The sequence below is a fragment of the Protopterus annectens genome, chromosome 4.part0 (genome assembly GCF_019279795.1).
Source record: "Protopterus annectens isolate FY-2018-M chromosome 4.part0, PAN1.0, whole genome shotgun sequence".
NCBI classification, from domain to species: Eukaryota; Metazoa; Chordata; order Ceratodontiformes; family Protopteridae; genus Protopterus; species Protopterus annectens.
Window position 1 is genome coordinate 1,325,716,268 of NC_056733.1, and position 24,905 is coordinate 1,325,741,172.

Below are 24,905 nucleotides of genomic sequence, written 5' to 3' on the forward strand. Positions count from 1 at the left end.
TTTAAATACATATATATATATATATATATATATATATATATATATATATATATATATATATAATAAAGGGGCTGTTTTAAACCATATGTACACATATTGATGGTCTCCCAACACTTCGTTTAGCTCATTAAGTTGATTCTTGAGTAAAAAAAAGAATAATAAGTGCAATTTGTATTTAAAATGTATTTTTGGTCCAAACACATTAAGGACTTGCATAAGAGTGGAAGTCTGAGTTATTGTGAAAGATTAAGAGCACTTGATCTTGTGCAGTACCCTTTGCAGTGGTCTGGGAGGTGAGTTTGCTAGGACATGTTGGGCATATGGAGATAGCTGATTCTAAGGGTGTTTGAGGTTGCCGGGAAGTGCTAGAGAGTCATCAGATTTCCTTCATGGAAATATCCATGGCAATGGAAGGTTCACTAGCAGAGTGGCCACTGCATGTAACATGCTGGTAAAATGGAACAGGACAAATATTGGTTTGGATATTTTAAGAACAGCCTGGAAACACACCACATGAACTAGTGAATGGCATTCTGGCAAAACTGGATGGGCATTCTTGCCCATGCTTGAAGTACTGATATGTGTGTATGTAAGGATGGAAATATACTTATAACAAATAAGAAACCAGAAAAGTATCAGAATTTAAAGTCTATGGACTGTATAAACATGCTTGGAAGGAGCTAATAATAAGAATAAACATTACAGCTTGTGGTCTCTCAAATAAATAAGCAACAGCCAAAAAAATAAGAAAACAAACACACACATAATAGTTATGTAATATATGATTTTAGTAAATCTAGACATAAAAGATATAATTGTCATATAAGATGAAGCAGTCTACTGAATTTAGATATTAAAGACAGGATTTAATAACATGGGCTTGTGTATAATAACATTATTGTCTTAACTTGTCATAAATGACATACACTACATTGAACATCAATGGGGAAGCATGATGATTTTCTTATACAAGTAAATATGCATAACAAGTCATGTAATTGCTTTAACTTGAATTGTAGTTGTTGTAACCCATCTTGACCATATATAATACTTAAGTGGTTACCAAGATAACTAATGTTTTATACATGACATCAAACTGACAAAGTTGTTCAAGGGAAACAATAGAAGCCTGAACTAGGAATGTCACAGAATGTAACAATCACATTCTGAACAAATAGTATTAAATTGACAATAATCATGCAGTTTAACCTTTGCTGATTATACAAAATAGAATGTTCCCATTTAAATCTAAAAACTTTCAGTATATGCCATAAAATGGCAAGTTATGAATATGGAAATGGAACTTGTAATCATTAATCACATTAAGTGAATTTGTTGTTTTTAACCTATAATTTCACTTATTTTATAATGACAAATGACAAATATAAAAATCCTTATGTGTAGGGAATAGGGGGAAGAGGGATGCACTGATAATTAAAATGCACTAGTTTTCATCAATGTTCACATAAAACAAATTTGATGCTTTAAGTATATTAGCAACAAAGTGATTACTTAAATGCTGGCCAACAATGAAATATAACTTCTGATATATCCAGCAAAATACATTGTATTATAAACATTAGGTATAAATATTATTAACACCTATTTGTCACCTCACAGTAAGACAGTAAGACGCTGTCCAGTTCGATTCTCAGCTAGAGCGTCTTCTGCATGGAGACATGCGTGAATGGGCGTAACTTCGTTGAAGGTTGTGCATCAGAGCTGGTAACTTGGCATGTAAAAATCAACTACCAATCTTTAGCGGACCGGAGTTCCGCTGTGGCAACCCCTAACTGGGAAATGCCAAAAGACACAACCACCTATTTATATTAAGTAAAATGTTTCGAAAGACTTTATCAATAAGGGTGAATATGTTAAATAACTGTGTGCTATAATCTTTTACTGAGGTTTTATATATGATACATCCTACTTTACTATGATTAAATTGTTTTTCATCTATCTTTCATGTAAATATTAATTGCTTATATAATAAGCAAACATTTATATTGTATTAGAATTCTTTCTAATCTACAACAGTACTATATCTGTTCAAAATGTATAACTATTGCTTATTCCTATTACAAATATTCTCCATATGATAATTCAATTTATAGAGCTCAGATATTCTGGATTGTCAAGGTATGAGTGTTAATCTGATGGACTTAGGTTTATCCATCAGATTAGGAAAAATTTTCATTCCATAGCTAATACGGATATTAGTTTTGTTAACATTTATCAATTTAAATTTGTTATTTCACAAAAACATTTTTAATATGCCTGACCAAAACATTACTTTATTGGTAAACACTCGAAGTATAAAAATGATAATTTCCTTTAAAAGCTTGAACATATACTTTATAGCTATCAGAGAAAAATGTTTAATAGTCACAATAAAACAAAAAAATACAGTCTAAATAACCTAAGATGGGTTTAACTTTATTATCTTTAAATACTAATGGCTTAAACAATCCTAGCAAGAGATCAAATCTACTGAAATATTTAAAACTGAACTAAGCACAAATTTTATTCCTTCAAGAAAGTAATTTCAAAACAAATGACAATTACAAATGGAATCCTAAGGGATATATGATATTGGCACAATGCACTTATAAGACAAAGACAAAAGGGGTAACAGTTTTATGGAAAACAAATGTGATCTACCCAGAAATCATTTATAAGTATGAAAATAAAGAAGGCCTTGTGGCATTAGTAATAGTTAAATATAATAACAGAATATGGGCCCTAGCCAATCTATACTGGTTCCCAGGCATTGGAACAGGAACTGCTAAAAAAAACACTTGGATTTCATTTCCAATAATTACAAAGGCAACTTGATATTAGGAGGATATTTTAACTGTATATTTGATATTTCTGAAACTAAAAATAAAAGACCGCTGCATATATCTGCTGTATCAAAAGCTTTAAACAAGTTTGTAGAATCATTTCATCTGGTAGATACTTTCATATTTAAAGAAGATAAATCGTTGTTGTTTTCCCATCAGGATCACAAACTTTGTACCCGAACTAGAATAGATAAAATAGTTGCTGCCCATGACTTATACTATAAAATCATTAACTTCTTAATCACTCCCTGCCCCTTTTCAGATCACAATTCATTGATACTAAAACTTCAAAATGGGTACAAACCATTAATCTTTAACTCCAGAATTCCAGCATATTTACCTAAAATTAAAGAGTTCAAACCCTGGTTAGTATCTGAATTACAGTTCTTCTTAGATATTAAATACACCACAGAGATAAATAAAACAATGATATGGGATTCACTGAAAGCTTACATATATGGTAAAACCCTAACTTGGTATAAAAAAATCAGAGAATGGGATTCTGAATTATTAGATCTACAATCCAAACTTTTGTCAGTAAAAGCTGAAAAAATCAAAATCATTTGGAGATGAAAAAGAAAGTAGAAGCATTAAATAATAAATACAATGAAATTCTAGCACATAAAACTAGTTTAGCTTTAGAAAAACTTGGCCACTTCTTCCAAATATCTACATGATTTATCCACAAGAATCAAAATATAATCAAAAGCTAATAACATTAAAAGTATCTTCCATGAAAAGAAAAGGATACATTTCTCAGATATAGGTAGAAATCACTATATGGAACATTTCCAAAAAGAAAATATACATATCAATCAATTAATTCTAGATGAAAAATGTTCTAATATAAAAAGAACAGAAAAATTAAAACTAGATCTGCAAGCACCCATATCCTACAAAGAAATTACAGATACAATAAAATAGGGTAAAAATAATAAAGCTCCAGGTATAGATGGCATAATTACGGAAATATGTAAACTTTTTCCTTCAGAGATACTATCCCTCTTCCATAAAACTCTATTAGAAATTCAGTCACAAGCTTTAATACCACCCTCTTGGAGAGATTCCTTAATAACACCAATCCTAAAGGAAAACAAATCCCCAAACCTCTTACTTCATATAGACCAATATTATTATTAAATAATGACTATAAGATATGTATGACAATATTAACTAACAGAATGAAAATACCACTATCCAAAACAATAAATAAATGATCACACTAGATTTATATATCATAGACACACATGACAATATTAAAAGGATAATTTCTCTTATAGATTATGTTAATAAAGAAAATAAAGAAGCACTCATAATCGGCTTAGATAAAGAGAAAGCCTTTGATTCCCTAAATTGGGACTATTTATTCAAAATCCTAATACTAAGAATATATATATATATATATATATATATATATATATATATATATATATATATATATAGTTCCCATTCAGAAGCCTGAAACATCATAAGCCTGAAAATCAAAATCCTGAAACCAAAAGCCTGAAAATTCAGAATCCTGAAAACTCAAAATCCTGAAAGCCCAAAATCCTGAAAGACCAAAATCCTGAAACTCAAAATCCTGAAAACACAAAATAGACATACTGATGTCATTGTGGCTTTGCTATTGTTAGCCCTGTGGTGTTAGGTCATGCGTTGGGGTCAGGTAAGTGTGCGGTTGGTTTTATTTTAGGGTTAGGGGTGGTTTAAGTGAGTTAGGGTTAGGGCGCAGGTTAGGCATCTATGCAATAGTGACAAATATTGGGGTTAGGGGCGGTTTAAGTGAGTTAGGGTTAGGGCGCGGATCAGGTGAGTGTGCGATAGTGACGGACCTTAGGGTTAGGGTTTGGGTCAGGGTCAGTTGGTAGATATTAGTGTCTTTATAGTGACATATTAGCATTATTTGTGTTTTCAGGATTTTGAGTTTCAGGATTTTGGTCTTTCAGGATTTTGGGCTTTCAGGATTTTGAGTTTTCAGGATTCTGAATTTTCAGGCTTTTGGTTTCAGGATTTTGATTTTCAGGCTTATGATGTTTCAGGCTTCTGAATGGGAACCATATATATATATATATATATACATACACACAACTAATTTAGAGTATGTCAAGTTAGGTCCTTTTACCTCTGAATCTATACATATAACAAAAGGCACTAAACAAGGATGTCCCATGTCACTGATTCTATTTGGTCTGGCTATTGAAATACTGGCAGAATCAATTTGTAACAATATAAAAGTCAAATGAATAGATGTTTATGAACAATACAATTCTAAAGTAATGCTATTTGCTGATGACATATTAACATTATCTAATAGAAAAAAGACATTAGAAGACTTAGATATATTAATTGACAAATTTCACATGATTCAGGACTCCATTTCAATAAATCAAAATCAAAATTTGTATTTTTAAATAAAAAAAGAACTGCAGACTAAGGGGGATCACATCATAGGGAAACAAGAATCTTCTTCAAAATATCTAGGAATTAAGCTATGCAAGGATAATAATGAATTATCTAAAAAAGCTACAATAATATCATCAATATAATTAAAATATTTGTGGAAAAATGGAACAAAATAATATTAACATTTTAAGATAGATTACAGTTAACAAAAATGGTTTTACTGCCCAAGATCCTATATATAGCCTTGGCAATACAACTGTTACCAGAAAGAACTATACTTAAAGAAATAAATTCATGTCTAATAAAATTTTTATGGTTTCCCAAAAGAAACAGAATAGCTTTAATACGTTATATCAGACCATGGAAACAGGGAGGATTAAACTTTCCTGATATAGAAACATATATAAAAGCATCAATATCTAAAACAATCTCATATTGGAAAAGTCCAAATTACTCTGCAAATTGGAAAGAATTACTGACTGTAATATTAATAAATGAATTTGATTTACAAAAAAAGTTCAAATAGATAAAAACAATTTTCCATGGCACATAGTATGTATTAGTATGCAATATAACATAACTAAACCCACTAAAACTCTTATGATTAATTACATTGACTCATTTAGGAAAATTATTAATGTAAATATAGATTTAAAAAATCTGGTTTCATCTTTTAACACCATTTATAGTCACAAAGAACTTTCCACATAAAATATATAGAGAAATTATTAATTCCTTGGAACAGAAAGGATTTGTTTGTTGGCTCCAATGTATCAAAGAACTAAAAGTTTTAGATATGTAAGTAATAAAAACAACATACACAATTCCACAACAGGACTGGATAACTTTACAGAGTATTCTGTCATATTTGCATGATTTAAGTAGAATATTTAACTATTCATCATTTAAAGAAATACCTAAATTTATGAAATACATATATGAAATCATATATAATGAATTTGACATGGGAAACAGTATTTCAAAATGTTACAAAATATTGATAAACTATAAAACAACACCCAAAACCTCATATTAGAAATATATAACAAAAGGACACTCAATACAGTTAACCGAAGATATTAAAACACATATCTTATTATCGATAAAATATACATCCTTTACACAATACTGGAAAGTTTGTAATTGGAAATACTTGCACAGAATATTCTTAACACCAGCCAGAATCAGTAAAATTAGTTTTTCCATAAAAGGAATATGTTGGAGATGTGACCAAGTACACGATGCAAATTGGAACCACATTTTCTTTGATTGTGTTAAAATTAAGCCATTTTGGAATGGTATTAACTTTCTATAAGCTTTATTTAATGAATCATTATGTATTATTAAATGTGAATGAAGGTCCTCATTTGAATAGGTCAAACATGTATCTAGTATGGACGATATATTCAATTTCAAGGAAGTGTATAACAAGAAGATGGAATATAAACACAATACCAACTTTGGAAGACTTCTACAGCCTGCTGAAGACCACACCATTATTGGAAATTAAAACTAAAGAAATAAGAATTTATCCAAAGCCATTTATCAACAACCCTTGGGGAAAAGTTTTATTGCTGATTGACACTATACAATTATTGATCAGACACTCTGATAATGGATTGGACATACGTATAAAGTAACTGTATACATTAAGATATGTTATAGTGCCAGGCTAATGTAAATAGTGTACATAGTTATTGAAGATGGTATGTATAAATACTATGGAATTCATTCAAATGTATTCGAAAAATAAAAAAAAATTGAAAAAAAAAAAGATGAAAAAAATCATAACATCTCAGCATTGCAAGTCTCAGTGATTGCCCAATAGAAACAATTACATACTTGAAATATTTATGTTCATGCCTAGACCAGTCACTTATCTTCCAAATCAAAGGTGAAAACACTATGAAAGAGATTGGTACATTTTTATTCTGGTCCAGGAAAATATTTGCCTTTCTTGGCAGTCCAGCTACAGCTGCAATGTGAAAAGAAGGTCTCCTTGCTCAACTTGAATAAGAGTTCCTTATCATAACCACAGCCACTAAAAATCTCATCCACTCTACATTCCATTGAAAGCAAAATCTGCCAATTCATTTCTAGCCCCCCAAGGAACACCACTGCATGACCCTCTCCAAAGCCAAATGGCTACCAGCAGTCTCCTATAGAGTTCTGCTACTCCTAGGGTCTCTTCTTTTCAAACTACTTCAACCAGGTGCCTTCTTGCCTCCAATAGCTAAACTCCATAATAGAAACCCCTACACCTTCTGCAACCTCTTCCAGTTAACTCCCTCACTGCAGGCACTCCAAGCCAAATTTCCTTATCCATTCTTGCACCCAAACTCTTGCAATTCCTCTCCCTCACCTAAAAGAAGTCTCCTCTTTCCCCATATTCTGAGCTCAGTTCAAAAGACACCTCTATCAAAATTCTAATTTCAAGTGTTTTCCACTGGGCGCATAACCTAACTCCCTCCTTACCAGCATCATTCCTGCTTTGAAATGTTGTTATCACCTGCTGCTTGTCTCTCATATTTACTACTAAAATTAATTCACATTTGTTTTTCTAGTGTGTTAACAATACTTATATTATATCACTTATCTATGGTATTATCTACCTTCTGTAATTATGCTGTGAATTAGTTTTTTTTTATGATTTTCTTCATCAGGACAGCGCCTGCAAATGGTTTATTTTAAACAATGGTAAACAAACTAAATAAATAAAGATATCGTCTGTCATAACCTTCCACTCTTTTTTGTTCTTTTTTTCCCACAGATATTCATACCTTATTGTCAACACTTTACTCAAACCATGATCTTTAATCTTAAATATCTTAATAGTTATCCAAAACAAATTTAAATAAGACTGGAGAACCACTTGATTCTTTAATACCAAACCCTTTTTCTCTTTACACTACATAGTACCCCTTTTCACAGGATTAAGTCTAGAATATGCCCCCAAATATGATTGCAATAATTCTTTCTCTAGACAGACCAGAAATGTAAACACATTTCCAAATACCTCAAGTTACCCACCACATAACTGTGAATCAAATACAACTTTTTACAATACGGTCATTTGAAAGTTTTCCATACTTGTATTGTCGGTTTCACTTTATTCAGAATTTTACTCCACTGATTTATGTTAATTTGAGCATTACCAAAAACAGCTGCTAATAATTAAATTTCTAATTTATCAAAATAATTTTCTACTATCTTAATACGGATCAGCTTCAAAACATGGAATACTCACATTATCAAATCCCATTTCATCGAACCTGAATTCTTCAAATCCTCATAATATCGAACTGCCTGAACAACAAAAGCAAACCTTTGGAAAGGAACTACTTGACCACCAGGACAAAACAACAAACAGCATAACAAATAAAAAAAAACTCCAAGTGGGGGCTTTGCCCCCACATCCTCCTAACTAAATATGCCAACTTGAAGACTGTACTGCTGCTGGAGGAAGGTCAAGGTTCACCATGGTGGCCAAGTGGTTCCTTTCTTGGGGTTCGTTTTCATTGTTCCTGCAGTTCGATATAATGAAGTTTTGATGAATTCAGACTCAATAAAGTGGGCTTCAAAAACATTGCCCATACCTCTCACCTTTTGCTTTATATATTTTTTAATCCTTTTACCTATAACAAATAGTCGACTTCTGTTACTTTTTTCTTATCCAGCCTTTCCCTTTAACTATTATAATGTAATCATCAGCATATTCTAAATATACGGGAATCCTTATTTTATCTTTAAATGCCACTAATGCAAACAATTTCCAACTGAAGGGGCATCCCTGATTTACTCTTCTTTTTATTCTAATTTCCTTACTGAACCAACCATTTATAATAGCCTTAATAACCAATTTTCCATATGCAGCTTTAATTAGATTTAACATTTTCTCCTCAAACCCACACTGTTCCAAGATTTCAGACATAGTCTTGCACCTAATACAATTATATGCTTTCTCAATCTCACCTGTACCCAGCCTTATATTACTTATGTCATTTTCATTATCATCATCATCAGCCTGCTTTTTCCATTTTTCTACACGGGGTTGGGATGTCATGTCAGCTGTTGCCATGTCTCTTGTTTCAGTCTCACTATCCTACCTTCTTCAACAGCCATGCCTGATTGTTGCAGCTCTTCTCTGACACAGTCCAGCCATCCATCTCTTTGCTGGATTCCTTTGTTACCTCTTGCCTACTTCCTGTTTGTCTGAAATCCTCTTATCCAAATTGACTCCTGATTTACTGCAAATGGGAACAAGCCACCATAATCTGTTCTCTTTCATTTTCAATGCAACTGGAGCTACTTTGGCTTCTACACTCATGTCCTCATTTCAACTGTATGAGAATGTGCATCCTACCACCTGTCTCAGACATTTCCATCCCCATCATCTCTAGCTTCCTCATCTGCTCTGCTTTATTGTCCAGGTTTTTGTACCATGCATTAGTACTGGTCACAACACACTGCTTGGTACACCTTACATTTCTAATAACTAATACATATTTTGTACATCTCCCTTTAATTCTATAAACATAGGTTCATAGGTTCATAGGTGTGTACTAGGTTAATGGCCCTGGAGCCTTTACAAGCCTAGCCCACAGGATTACCCTGGCATCGTGCCAGCCGACCTTAGTTCCTGTTGCCTCTGTCATGTTCATTAATCAAGTCCTTTAGCATTTAATTTGTTCTTTTTTGTAATGCATTCATAAAACTTTTGTAGTCTATATTATTACATGTAATAGACCTCAGGTTCATCATTTCATCCTTGTCAATTTTCTGAAACACCATCAGATTCATAACCTTAATCATTACCTGTTTTTGATTATAATCTATTTGTTTATAAAATCATAACTCCACCCCTCCAGTTCAGGTGCACTTTTCTGTTTTTTTATCTGCAAAAAAATGTTCAGGTTAATCTAATGTTATATCCTTTTTTTACTTTTTAGTTAAATATTGTTTAATTTAGTTATATTCCAATTTACATTTAAATGATTAATATCCTAATTGTATGTACTTTCTATATACTCTTCCATTATTTTCATAACTTCTCTCAAAGCATATTTTTTGTTCCCATTCTTATCTTTCAGTTCTCCTTAACAAAGGCAATACTTTTTCCACCTTACCCTGCAACCAGGTTGGGAGGGTGGCCTAATGGTTAAGGTGTTTGCCTTACAAACACAAGGTGTAGGGTTTGAGTCTCACAAGGGATAATTGGCTAGGCTTAAAATGGCTCGCAAGGGCAGTTAGCTTAGTACTAACCTATGAACCAATATCTCTGTTTATGTAACATTTCTACTCTCTTTGTATTTTCATAACAAATTTCCCTTTATTTATTTCTCTTTCATCATTCTTGATTCAGTCTTCATACTTTTATATTAAAAAGTTATATTTCATCTTTTCATTTTTTTCCCAGAAAAATGCTTTTAATTTCACCAATTCTTTTTTTTTTTTTTTTTTCATTTTTAGACCTTCCCTGGGATTCAATAAACTCTGTATAGGCTCTGCGCAAAGCCTACATTGAGTGTACATGTGAGCGCTCTGGTGAGTGGCGGGCAGCAGCACTCACCACTGTACTATGCATATCCATGCCTTGTGCTGCAACTAAGCGATGTTTCATGGCTAGCAATAGTGTTGATGGCCAGGAAACCGTTTAAGTGAATATGGATAGCAGTTCTGTTTAAAACAGAGCATTTACAGTCTGCTGTTTTGTGCGTAATGCCAAAGTGATCACCAGGGCTTCGCAGATAGCTGTCAGTCTCTTAGTTCAACACATCAGCACAAAGGTCAACATAATGCAGAGAGAATTACCCAGAAACTGGGAAATATTTGACATAGATGCATCATAGAAATGTGGAAGAAGTACATGTCTTCATGAAGATGAAGTATGAAACTCATACATACCTCTCAACCTCTCAGAGCAAGAAATCTGGATAAAGCCATAACTAATGTGGGATAAAGACCCAAAAAATAGGGACAGATTTTTAAATTACTTTTACTAACATAGAAAGTTGACAAAATAATATATTTTACAATAGCATGAATTTTCTGAAAAACATAAAGTTTGAAACTCAAATATCTGTCACTATTTTCTGACTTCAGTCCACAATGACATGCCAATGATTTGCCAGGAAACCAAAATTTTATGAGGGAAAGATCAAAAATATGACACAAAAATCTGGACATTCTGCAAAAATCAAGACAGTTGAGAGGTATGAAATCTAATGTATGTAATATTGAGTCACATCAGTCCTGAGATCATCCCAGTGATATGGCAGAAAGCTACAAATTTGATAAGGAACACATTTGGACGTCCTGTGAATATTTGGACAATTGAGAGGTATGAATGTGAACTATATGGTCCAGCCACAGTACAGGACAGTGTATTTACAGTGCAGAGTATTGCAATATCCTATTCCTGGCAATCTGTATTGAAGCTGAGTAAATGATCTGTAATGGTACATGGACTGCCATGTAAAATAAACACACAGGGGGAGTGTGTGTGTATTGAACAGTGATACACAGATGAATAGTAGGAATGAACACAGTGAAGTAGGACAGGTGAAACAACTTAATGTACAGCAGATGAGGGCATGTCAATGGAAGATGGTTGTAGCAGCAACACCAATTATATATCAATATGGTACAGTAGGGACTGCACAGTGAAAATGTATATTAGGTGATTGTCACACAAGGTGACATAACAATGGGGAGGGTGTCTGTGTGAAATACATGAATAATGCAGAGGATATCTATCAGGGATCTGACATACAGTTGGGATATGGTGCATACTGTAAAGCTGTGCAAACTAATTTGCCTGAATATGAGTGTAATCTCAGCAGAGGTCTCCAGCAAGTGGAAAACAGGTAAAGGATAATGGAAAATATTAAAAGAACCAATCACAGTCATGGACAATATCAGAATAATACCACCAGTAATCTCATTCCTCTGATATAACATATGTGATTTAGAGTGATAAGAGATTATTCTCTACAAACACACTTGAACAACAATTAGGATATGAGAGTAACCACACAGACTGTCCTGTCACTGTAACATCTGCTGGAGGTGTTAGGAGGGACACTGGTATACCTGTATGTGACATTTTGAGAAAAACAGGCTAGTTGAATGGGGTGCATGGCACAATGATATCCATGCCAAATGATATCCATGCCATTAATGTTGTCAAGCACCTTTGTATGTATTGTGTGCCTCAGCAGAACATGTAGCACACATGCATCTTGTGTAACAACTTGATTGGTGCTCAGCACCATCAGACAGTATATATATTCCACAGAAAGAATACCTAGGTATGCCCAACAATCTGTGTGACAGCTCACTGTGACAAAAGTGGTACATTTCAGTTACACATGACTGGAAGTTGGGTAGGGCGGTACATGAAGAAGGGTGCATAGGACTCAGTTATTGGTGTGATGAAGGCTAGGAACTATGAAGTTGCCCTCTGATGTAGATATCCTTCACATACTCAGTAGTTGTATTACATAAAAGGCAGTAGTCAGCACTGTGACCACATGCTGGTGGACGTTCCACTTATCATCTACCGCAGGACACAGGTCACATACCTATTGGTCTGATTATAGGGTGCGACGTCCACATTATACTTGTGTTGTATGTTTGTTTTCCTGACATAGCACATCACCCCATGTCTTCTTGTCATTGCAGATATTGTCATGACTGTGGCAGCAATCTTTCATATAGGTTGACACTGTCTGTATTATACTAACATTACAGCTGGACTCTATGATTGCCTACAGCCTGTAGCCCTTCAGGCAACTCTTGGCACACAAGATGTGTATGTCATCTGTGATGTACATTACTTAAATAATGGACAGGAAAGGGCCTAGCAGACAGCTCTCATGCAAGGCCTTGTTCACTGGACCTGAGATATAGTTCATTTCACACGCTTCAACATAGTGAGATGTCACATATGTGATACACTGGTCTACCCATTTAGTGATACAGCTATTTATGATCACATATGACCGTGTTGATTGAATACTTCAGTGTGAATTTCTGTCAAATGCCTTAACCTAGTCAAGTTCCACAAGATGATATTGCTGTCATCATGCATGCCCTCGATGACCTCTTTGAGGAAATCTATCAGATGTAACAGACATTATATAGCATTAGCAAGTGACAGAAGTCTGTTACACACAGCCATAATATTACTAGCTTCCATTTAGAAGAGGTCTATGATGACATGTTGATCTACCTCACAGTTGAGGAGAGTCAGGATGTCTCTGTATATACATGCATACATCAGGTGCTGTCCCCCTTCAACTCAGATGGATACATGTTGATGTACACCCTTCTACTAGACCATAGTCCACGTGGAGGGTGTGTTGAAGTGTGTATTCAACCATATCAGGAAGGTGTATGTGCTGAGTTCTGCCATAAGTGATCTGTGATGTTGTCACAGCCCATTAATCCCATGTGATAGTCCTAGAAGAAAGTAGGATAGTGCATACTACCTATTGTGATTTGGCCTAGGGTTTTGACACAATCCCCCATACAGGTATTATTGAGAAACACATCCAGTTGGGAATTAACCTTTATGTCACTAGGTGAGTCACCAATTGGCTCACCAACAGAACACATAATGTGAAAGTTGGTGAATCAACCTGTACCAGTAGAGCTGTCAATGTCTGCAAACCCCAGGTATCTTTTCTTGTTTCACTGTTTAGACTCTATTTCTTGACAGTTCAGGGCTAATGAATATGACTTTTAGCTTACCAAGCCTGCTGACTCTTGCATATTGAGTGCAATCATTAAGTCCACCAAGGATGACAACATAGTACAGAAGGAGCTAACACAAATGAATGATTGGTGACCAAGGCACGCAATCTACGAATAAATTCAGAAATGTGTCTTTTTTATGTTGTCCCTCTGAAAAGTGGAATTCCATGTTAATCACAACATTGGCAACATTCCAGCTATTCTGAAACCTAGTGATGCAAGCCCTGGGAACACATGTAGTTAGCAATCTGAACTTCAAGCACCAAGTTTTCACACTGGTATTGAAAGCCTATGTTGTGTACATCATAAGTCATGCCATCATATTCATATTTTAGGATTGTATGAAATCACTGTACTCAAACCTCATCAGAACACTAATAGACTGTAATGCTCTTTTTTGCATGTACCTCACCAAACAAATGCAGCAGCTGCACGGACCACAGTGTTTTCTCATCAAGAAAATATAGGGCCTATACACCATGTTATGATGCATGTGGCTAGATTAAAAGCCATGTCACTGTAATCAGTTCTCGTATGGGATGAAGTGACTTCTGACCCTGCCCTGGTGGGAGTACTGCATATCCATGAATCTGATATAGCTGATAACATCAGCAGTGTCTGTTGAGGAGACTATGGTAATAACAGTGTCCCACATACTGGTGTAAAATGCTGTCTATAACATCAAGCAAGACCACGCGCATATACCCAGTTGACTGCAGTGGGAACAGAATACCTGTCTATCAAAGGTATGCAGACTACAGAACACAGTATTTACACAAGTGCACAAGACTGACTTTTACAAGAGTGAAGGTCAATGTATAGTACATGACATCAGCAGGCCATGTGAGAGAGAAAATGTTGGGAGGCCTGCATGAAATGGATGTGTAGGTATGTGCAAGTATCAAAATGCTGTCAACCCATGGCATTGGAGCAGTAGGATACACAGCTGTGTTCATCTGTCTAGACACACACACAGTTGACTGCAGTGAGAACTGAACCCCTATCTATCTAAATACACAGACTACAGAACACAGTACTTTATGCAAGCGCCATTGCAGAAGTCTGACTTTTACAATATTGCAGGTCAACTTATAGTAGATGACATCAGCAGGCCATGTGAGAGAGAAGATGTTTGGCAGCCTGCATAGATTCATAGTTTCATATGTTCATAGGAGGTTAGTAGTGTAATGGCCTTAGGGTGTTCACAAGCCTAACTGTGTAAGAACACATGTACCCTTATAGAGCATAGTTAGATGGTCATTGCTAGCAGAGCAATTTTGTGAGCAGCATCAACTGGCTCTGTCTATGAGGGATATAGGTGTCACCCCAGTGGTGACTTTACAATCACCTAGCCAATTGTCAAGGTTGCACTTGAACAGGATCATTGAAGAGCACTGCTTCGTATGCAGTGGGAGCCTATTACAGATGAGTGTTAATTGCTGGGAGATATAGCTGTCTATCCAGCATGTTCTGTTTATGTCACAGGCTGGGTTGAGAACCATGGAGCAAGTCATTTGTGTCCCATTTGATTTGTAGATGTCCAGCATTTCCAGTAGGCCGGGGTCTGAGACTGCTCTGTAGGTCAGGCATAGGTCACCTCCCAGCAGCCTGCATGATACTGAGTACAGTGACATTTTTTTTAGTTTTTCCATGTATGTCATGTTTGGAGGCCCTGGAGTGTCCCAGTCACAAACCTCTGTGATTTCTCCAATTGCTGCAGGTGTCTGGTGAGGTACAGACAGAAAGGAGCATTGTACTCAATTAGTGGTCTGATAAGGGTAGAGTACAGCAGAGGTATGATCTCCCTGGTCTTGGATGTGATGTCCATATTTATGAGGTGTGGAATGCAGAATGTGTGTCTCAACACTATGGACACATAGTGATTAAAGTGTAGATTGCTATCAACATGTGTTGCCAAGTTTTACAACACTGTGTTTGAGCTTAGAGGGGTGCTATGCATATCAAAATTAGCAGGGGTACTTTGTTGCCAAAGGGAACACTGAGGCATTGTTTGCTTTAAGGTTCAGTCTGTGAGTTTGGGACCAATCATTTGTCTGTGTCAGCCCCTTCTGTAATATGCTACCATCACTGGGGGAGTCTATATGAGTGTTTCCAGTTGACAGTCATCTGCAAACTTGATAAACCACAGGCCATCTGCCATTGCCTGGGCTTCAGAGAAATAGTTTCCAAACAGTTGATGGTCCAGCACAGATCCTTGTGGTACTCTACTGGAAAGTGAGCTAGTGAAGGAGATGCAGTCCCGAATTCTGAGTGTGTGTGTGTGTTCTGTTAGTGAGCCAGTTGGCTGTCCAACTAGTAATAGGTGGCTTGATTCCTAGATGGGAGATCTTCATTATGAGACACGTGAAGGTTGGATAGTGTCAATGGCTTGTCATAGGTGCTATGTCCTGTTATCCCTCATCCAGCTCTTTGGGGTCAGTATCAAAGAAGTCGACAAGATTTAATAAGCAAGATCTCCACTTGACAAAAACAAAATGAGTCAGGTCAAGTGTGTTGAAGGACACCTATGGCCCTGTGGATACGTTCCATGCTGATTCCTTCCCTAGACTTGCAGATAAAGCTTTTTAAGTTTATGGGTCAATAGTCCTAGTTCTGCATGTTAACAGATTGATGTGCATTGCATATTACACAACATGTGATATAAATTTCTGTTGTAACAGTGCTATCTGTGTAAAAAAAGTACTGAGACACCAGAGTTGGAGTGCTCTGGGGGAGGCATCTCATGGCTGTATTGTAAATGTGACATATTGTTAGATAGAGTGTTCAGTTTGTTATGTTTTCACATGCAATTTCATGTCATAGACAAGAAATGGCCAGTAAACAGCAGTAATACATAATATTTACTTTTCCATAGTGCAGTGAGCAGTGGATTTGCATGACAATTGGCAAAGTGTAAGCGCATGTGGGATTTGCTTGTTTCAACATAGCTAAGCAGTGCACAAACAATAGCTGCATTGCTAAAGTTTGACAATTTGTACTTGAGTCTATGAAATGGGTCTATATTAGAATGATGAAAGATTAAAATGTTAAAGTGCCTAGATGCTGAAAATGCTGGCTCTTGATGTGCTTTTTGTAAGATAGCAATACAGTGAAGATCAGAATATTTGTCCTTTTCTCACTGTAGTGTGATCTCGGAGTTGGTACATATATTTAGCGGGGGATGTGGGGGGCACAGCCCCCCACATTAGCAAGTTTGAAGTCCTGCATTTTTGGCGTTTAGGCGTTTCGACATTTTAATCTTTCTTTGTTCTAATATAGACCCTATGAAACACATCTGCTGCTTAACTGACACTGTTGCAGCACATGTTAATGCATTGATAAATTTATTTTTGTGCCCATATGATATTAGGTTCAAAACCAGGTGTATCTAATACTTTTAAATAAATATTTTTAAGGCAATGACATGAAATCTTTATAGTACATGCGCTGCTGTATGTTGGCATAGCGCAGCAGGGTTAAGCAAGATTGCATGGAGATAACCGCAGCATTTTGCTGCCACTCACTGTTGCTGCATGCTATTTATTTATTTTTATTTTATTTATTTCATTTGATTACCAGGAGATGTCCAACTAGACCAGAGGCTCTTTTTCAGCAGAGGCCCGGGGAGAAAAGCTCCATACAAACCTGACAGAATTTAACAATCAAACTGAATACACATTAGTTAGATTAGTATTGTCAAAAGTTACAAAAGCAAAAACAACTTGAAAATGTAATTAAATACATAACAATATTTATAAAATAAACAAAGTTGGCCTTGCCATTGGTGAAAGTTAAAACTCACAGCTGAATAGTAAGAAACAGCGTGATAGAGTTAGGGAAGAGAGGACAAAATAATTTTTCATAACTGTTCTCTGTCAATCAGTATATGTGTTTATTTTACTAGATGGAACTGATTACTGGGACCAGGTTAATCTACAATAGTAAATAACTGTACTGTGAGCATGAGCTGATTTAGGGTCATAGTAAGGGAGTAGTAGGTGGTCTACCCTGGAGTAAGGCAGGAGCAGAGCCAGTGTTTTACCAGATGTTCCTTCAGGAGGAGTTTGAAATCATGGTTTAGTATGAGTTGATGGTTATTGAGGTAGTTTTCTATATCTTGGAAAGATTTTTGCATTTTTATTTGTAAATCTTGTGGGGTGGTGGCTGCACAGATGAATGTTGAGTCATCGGCATACTTGTTTGATGTGCACCTCCATGTAAACATGGAGCCCAAAACATGAAGAGATACATTGCCTTTTCTGCTACTTATGTGTGTTGTGTGTATGATTATAGTTTTGACCAGATTAAAGTGGTAAAAATGGAGTATATAGGAAAGTGGTGAAATAGGGAACAAGCAGAGGGAAGAACAAATGGAAAGCAGGAGAGGAATGTGCAGGAGGGAGGTAGGAAAGAACCATAGCTAGCCATTTCTTTAACAGTGTAAACTGAAAATATGTGCAGAATACTACCTGAATTTGGACTGTCACCTCCAGAGAAAGGGGTGACCACAATGCAACCATGTTGAATAAACAATTAGAACAAATCAACTGTGTCAAGAAGACATGTGTGAAATGAGGAGCTTTCTATGGGACTTTTTAAATTTTTTTTGTGGGACAGGTGCCCATTTATTTTTTATTTGAGAGAGAGAAGAATGTTGGAGAAGGGACGTAGGTATGTCTGGGTCAGGTAGGTTGGGTAGGTGAGGAAGTAATTGCAGACAGACAAGACAAACAAGACAAGAGACAGGGACAGTGATGGACACAAAAGGTTGGTGGGGCACCATGATTGGGAAGAAGGTAGGGACAACCCAGGCCCATTGCTGTCAAGCTTGGAGACAGTGAGAATCGAGTCCTCATTGACTAGACTGTCATCACTGTGGTTCAACTGCTTGACATCTCCTCTTCCTCCTATGGAACACGAGGCAGAGCAGCCTCTACCTCCAGCATAGGCATGCACCAATCATGCAGTGCATGACCTTATGCACCATCCCGGGCAACTCACTCCAGATGATGAAATCACCACCTCCACCACTGCTTCCAGGTGGTACCACTGGACTAGCCTCTGGGGCAAGACTAGCTGAAGGTGCAGGTAGTGCAGAGGCAGCAGAGGCAGTGCTGCCAAGTTGGATCCCAGATGTGCTAGGCATCAGTGCTGGAGCTGGTGCCATGGGGGCAGGCTGATCCAATGAGGCCTGCCTAACTCGCTGTGCTGTGGAGCATTTAGTGATGGAATACACATGGATGGCATGGACACATTTTGAAGACATAATAAAAATAAAAATTATTAAAAAAATAAATAAATAAATAAAATAAAAATAAATATTTGTAAAAATAAAATAAAAATAAACTAAAAAAGTGAGATAATGGTTGAGGTGGAAGAAAAAAGACATAAAATCGGTACCATCATATGTGACATACGACACATTAATACAATTATACAACTCTATTATCTTAAGTTTTATATTTAAGTATGTCTCCTAACAGATACACACTATACTACAGCTTGGTGAAACTAATCCTTGAAATGTGCATATATTGCACATATGCATGTTCAAGTTCTACAGATTACAGTTTATTTATTTATTATTGTTATTTATTTGTCATCTGATAACCAGGTTAGTCCAACTGGGCTGCAGAGCCATTTTTCAGTGGAGACCTGAGGAGAAAAGCACCATAGATAAAAAATACAAAAACAAATACCATACAATATTAATTTACAAGTGTATATACACAGGAGAAACAGAATACAAATTTTAAATGAATATGTTAAAATACAAGAGTAATACTGAGGGTTTAAACAGCCATGGTACATATTATGTATATAAAATATAATATAAAAAGTTAGATTCTATTTGATGATTACTATCAGAGAGAAATTCAAGGTTGGTAGAATATCATAAAGACCTTAAATGAGTAGCAGTGGTAAAGTGTGAGAGGTGAGAGGTGAAGGAGAAGAGGATAGGGAATAGTTTAGGTGGGAATGGGACAAGGAAAGGTCCAGGAATTAGTAAAATAAGTCCTTTATAAGTTTTTTGAAGTTAAGGAAGTTGCCATTTGTTCTTAGAGAAAGTGGACGTTTGTTCCAGGTATTGGCGTGGCTGTATAAAAGTTTGCCAATATTTGATTGAGTTTGTAGATGACTAAGAGACATAGGTCTGTGCTGGATAGGTTAAGCTTAGGAGAGTAGGGAATGATGAGGTTCATGAGGACAAGACAGCAGGATGATTGATTTAAGATAGTGTGTGTGTGTGTGTGTGTGTGTGTGTGTGTGTGTGTGTGTGTGTGTGTGTGTGTGTGTGTGTGTGTGTGTGTGTGTGTGTGTGTGAGATGGAGTTGGGGAAGGAGTTGTTTATGTTTTTTTAAAGCTATGCAGTGGTGAAAGCAATAAGGAAGTTTGGCAGTGAATCTGGCTATTTTGTTGTAGGTGGTTTCAAGTTTAGCCAATAGATTGGATTGAATATTGATGAGAATAGAGGTTGCATAAAGTAAGGTTGGGAGAAGGAAAGTCTGTGCTAGAGAATGTTTGGAGTTAATAGTGAGGTATTTTTTTATGTCCATATAAGAGATGGGTCTTTTTGATGGCTTGCTGAATATGTATGTCAGACTTTAGCTGGTCATCTATGTATGTGGTTCAACAGAGTTAAGTATATTATTAAGACATGGTACTGTGAAGGTATTTTTGTGTTGTAGTGATTTGGGGATGAAGAGTATAAGTTTTTTTTTATGATTAAGAAGTAGTTGATTATTGGTGAGTCATTTTTTGACTGAACAGAGGGAATCTTGAGTAAGATCAAGGAGGTGGGGAATGTTATCAGAGCATGAGATAATAGTGGAGTCATCTATGTATTGTATTAGTGAGGAATTTCCACAGTAAGTGTGTTGGTTATTTGTAAAGCTATTAAAAAGGAGAGGTCCAAAGATTGACCCTTGGGGGACACCTGTTTGTATTGGGAGGAAGGGAGGTGAGGTGGAAAGCCATTTGAGAGATTGGAATCTGTTGAAGAGGTAACTGGAGAATCATAGTATAGCAGAAGAGGAGAGTTTAAGGGAAGAAATTTTTGAGAGCAGTGGGAAACAATGCTGAAGGCTTTAGATAGGTCAAGGAAGAGGCATAAGACTAGTTTATTTTTGTCCCGTGCATTGGCGATATTCTGTGTAAATGATATGAGAGATGTAGAGTTGCTGTGGTGAAGAGAGAAACTATGTTGGGTGGGAGTTAACAGGATGTCTTGTATGATGTGTTTCAGAGTGTCTATATCACATTATCGAAATCTTATTACATCAAATCACTAAAGGTCGACCTCTAGTGATCGGTGTAGTAAAACATCGAATAACGTTTAAAAAAAACAAACAAAAATAAAAACTAACTAGCATAGGCAGGGGGGCAAGCCCCCCTGCACCCCCTCCTTAAATATTCCAACTCCGAGACCGCACTACATTGAGGTAAATGGAAATCTCGCCCTATGGAGATTTCCGTTTACCTGCACGATGTTCTGCGCTTTTGATGTTGTGGTGCCGACAATATCAGCTTCAATATTGTCAGCTTTCAACATCGTGAAGTAGACCCGTTTCAGAAGCTGGTTATGAATACATTTTTCTAGAATTTTAAATAAGGGGTTATTATAGCAATAGGTCTGTAGTTGGCTGGTTCAGTTGAATTGTTACCTTTGTGGAGGGATATGATATAGGGTTTTTTCCAGATGTCAGGGACTGTGTTCTCTTGAATTGACCTGTTTACTAATATGGAGACTGGATGCACAACAGAGTTAGCTGCAAGTTTAAGGAATAAAGGAGGTAAGTTGTCAGCAGAGGGAGAGCAGGTTTTCAGTTTGATAAGAAGTGATTTGATATATGCAGTAGGGACAGGTTTAAGACAAAACTGTGTGAAATTACTAGAGGGAGTGGGATCAGAAGGGGAGAGGGAGGTCTTGTCAGGTTTAGTTAACTTTTTATTGAGTCAATGAAGAAGGAATTAAGAAAGGATGCAGTGTCTGCTGATTAGCTGTTAGGAAGGGGCTGGGGGTAGAGGGGTTGCCTGAATGTAAGAGTTTGTTGATAATATTCCAAAACATTTTCATGTTGGAGTTGGGGTAATCTAGTGGTTTTTGATGGTATTGTTTATTTTTCCAGATCGGCTTGTTTCTTGGATAGGTTCCTAAGTTCTCTATAGGTTTGGAGATGGAGATGAGAGTTTGTTTTTCCAGGTTTTCCAAGCACTGTCTCTTTTCAGCATTAGTTTATGGGTGGATTGGGTTAACCATGGAGCAAAGTTTGTTTTTGTTCTTATTTTCTAGTGGGGCTAAGCCATTTAGGATATGCAGGAAGGTGCTGTTAAATTTGAAGATAGCCTTGTTGAAAGAGAGGGCATAGAGAAAGGACCAGTTAATAGAGGAGAGAAGATTACTGAAGGCATCTGGGCAGAAATTAGAAAGATTATGGCTGTCTTTGTATTGGTGAGGTTTTAGTAAATGAGGTAAGTACAGAAAACAAACAGATCCTACCGGGTAGAGCACCTTCAAGAGCGGAAGCAAATGCAAAAAAGTGTAACAAGAAGGTGCACCATGCGCTGTATATCATAAAAAATAAAAAATAATGACTTCTCTCGTAAAATTAGCATCCAAATTTATTTGTGAAACAAATAAAACGACTGCAGTAAAGGTTAGCGCTTTCACGTTTATCACAAACGCTTCATCAGACATAAAAGCAGTCAGAAAACCTCCCTTTAAATAGGAACAATTACATCACTTCCTTGAACAAATAATCAACTCAATCAAAATAATACACAAACATATGATGCTGATGGAACAGTAAAACATATATAAATACACCATCTCAAGGTGAAATGATTATATTGTAAACTAATGTCTAAGTGGTCTATTAGCTAAAAACGGTTTGAGTGCTATCCTGTCGTTCAACCCAAATCTGTGAGCCTGCAATTTAAGTATCCACTTGGCCTCCCTCTCTTCAGTGAGATTTTTAACATCACCTAACCTGCTGTTCTTTGTAACTAACTCCAAAACTTGGAACTTGAATGTATGGGAACAACCTTTATCTATCACATGTTTGGCTAGGGCATTGGTGGTATTGCCCTTACCAATAGCATAGATGTGTTCCCTAATACGTTCCCGTAAAGATCTTGTGGTCATGCCAACGTAAAAAACGTTGCATGTCTGACATGTGGCGATATAGACTAAATTGATGGATCTACAGTCAGCATAACGCTTAAATTTATAGAATCGTCGTGTTACTGGATGTGTAAAGCAATCAGAACAACATATATGCTTGCATTGTTTACAAGAATTACAGGCAAAAGTCCCTGTCTTCATCAATGATCTATCGCTCGAGTGGTTCCTATCATAACATAATAGTCTGTTAAGGGATAACATGTTTCTATAGGCAACACGAGGTCTCTCTTCGAGCAAATCCTTAATTCTATCATCAACCATTAGGATTCTCCAGTTCTTATTTATAACATCCAGAACATGATTGTTCATATTGGTGTAGGGAAGAACTATCCTATTAACAGAAGACTTATTGTCTACTGTGTTAGAATGTTTAGTGGAACAAGATCTGTTTATTAGGGGGGCTCCAACGCTGTCCCTGTGAATATCCCCCATTGCAATGTCAGCAATTACCTGTGTTTGGTCATAGCCTCTACTTATAAAGTTCCTAGCTAATTGTGTTTTATGATGATTGTACGAACTGCTCTTGGAAGTCAATTTAGAGACTCTGACAGTCTGGTTCTTAACTATATTTCGATGTATATGCTTGGGATGCATGCTGTTGCGATGCAGTAAGCTATTCCTCCAACAAGGTTTCCTGAACAACTCAGTGTCAAAGCCAGTAACTCCCTTTATTATTTTGACATCTAGGAACTCCATTTCATCAAGGGAGTAAGAGCATTCAAAGCTAAGGAAATCTGTCGTTTCATTTAAATAATTAACAAACGTTAATAATTGTTCGATGGTACCACCCCACAACAAAAAAACATCGTCCACAAACCTGTTGTAATATTTAAGATGTTTGTCATGTTCAAAACCTGTGTTGAGGACATACTGATCTTCCCATTGTGCCAACACCAGATTGGCATAGGCGTTGGCACAAGGCGTGCCCATCGCCACTCCTTTTGTTTGTAAAAAGTATCTATCATCATAACAGAGAACATTGTTTTCAAGAACAATTTCAAGGAGTGCCATACATCTAACTATCGTGTTGTTTGGTATGTTCTTTCGAACCAATAAATCCCTAATATGGTCCATACCAGCATCATTGGGTATTGACGTGAATAAAGACTTCACGTCGAGTGTGACTAACATATCACCATTATTGGCGAGATGGGATTTGCTATATGCACCTAAGTTCTCCAAAAAATGAGGAGTATCTCTTAGAATGTGTTTCACTCCTAGAACGACAGGTTTAAGTAGTTTGTCCAGATAAATGGACAAGGGTTCAGTTAGCCAACCACGGCTGGAGACGATAGGTCTTAAGGAGGGATTCGTCACATTTTTGTGGATTTTAGGTAAACCCCTGAAAGATGGTACTAAGGGTTTATCAACTAGAAAGTAAAGATATAAGTCGTTGTCAATAACATTGGTTAACATTAAATCATAGAGGCAAGCACGTACTTTTTTGATCAAATCACTTAAATTGTAATTGTGTATTGGTAGATAGGTCTCACTATCAGCCAGCATACAAACCATTTTATTGGTATAGTCAGATCTATCTAAAACAACGATAGCCCCACCTTTATCAGCCTGTCTGTTTTTAGCTAATAGACCACTTAGACATTAGTTTACAATATAATCATTTCACCTTGAGATGGTGTATTTATATATGTTTTACTGTTCCATCAGCATCATATGTTTGTGTATTATTTTGATTGAGTTGATTATTTGTTCAAGGA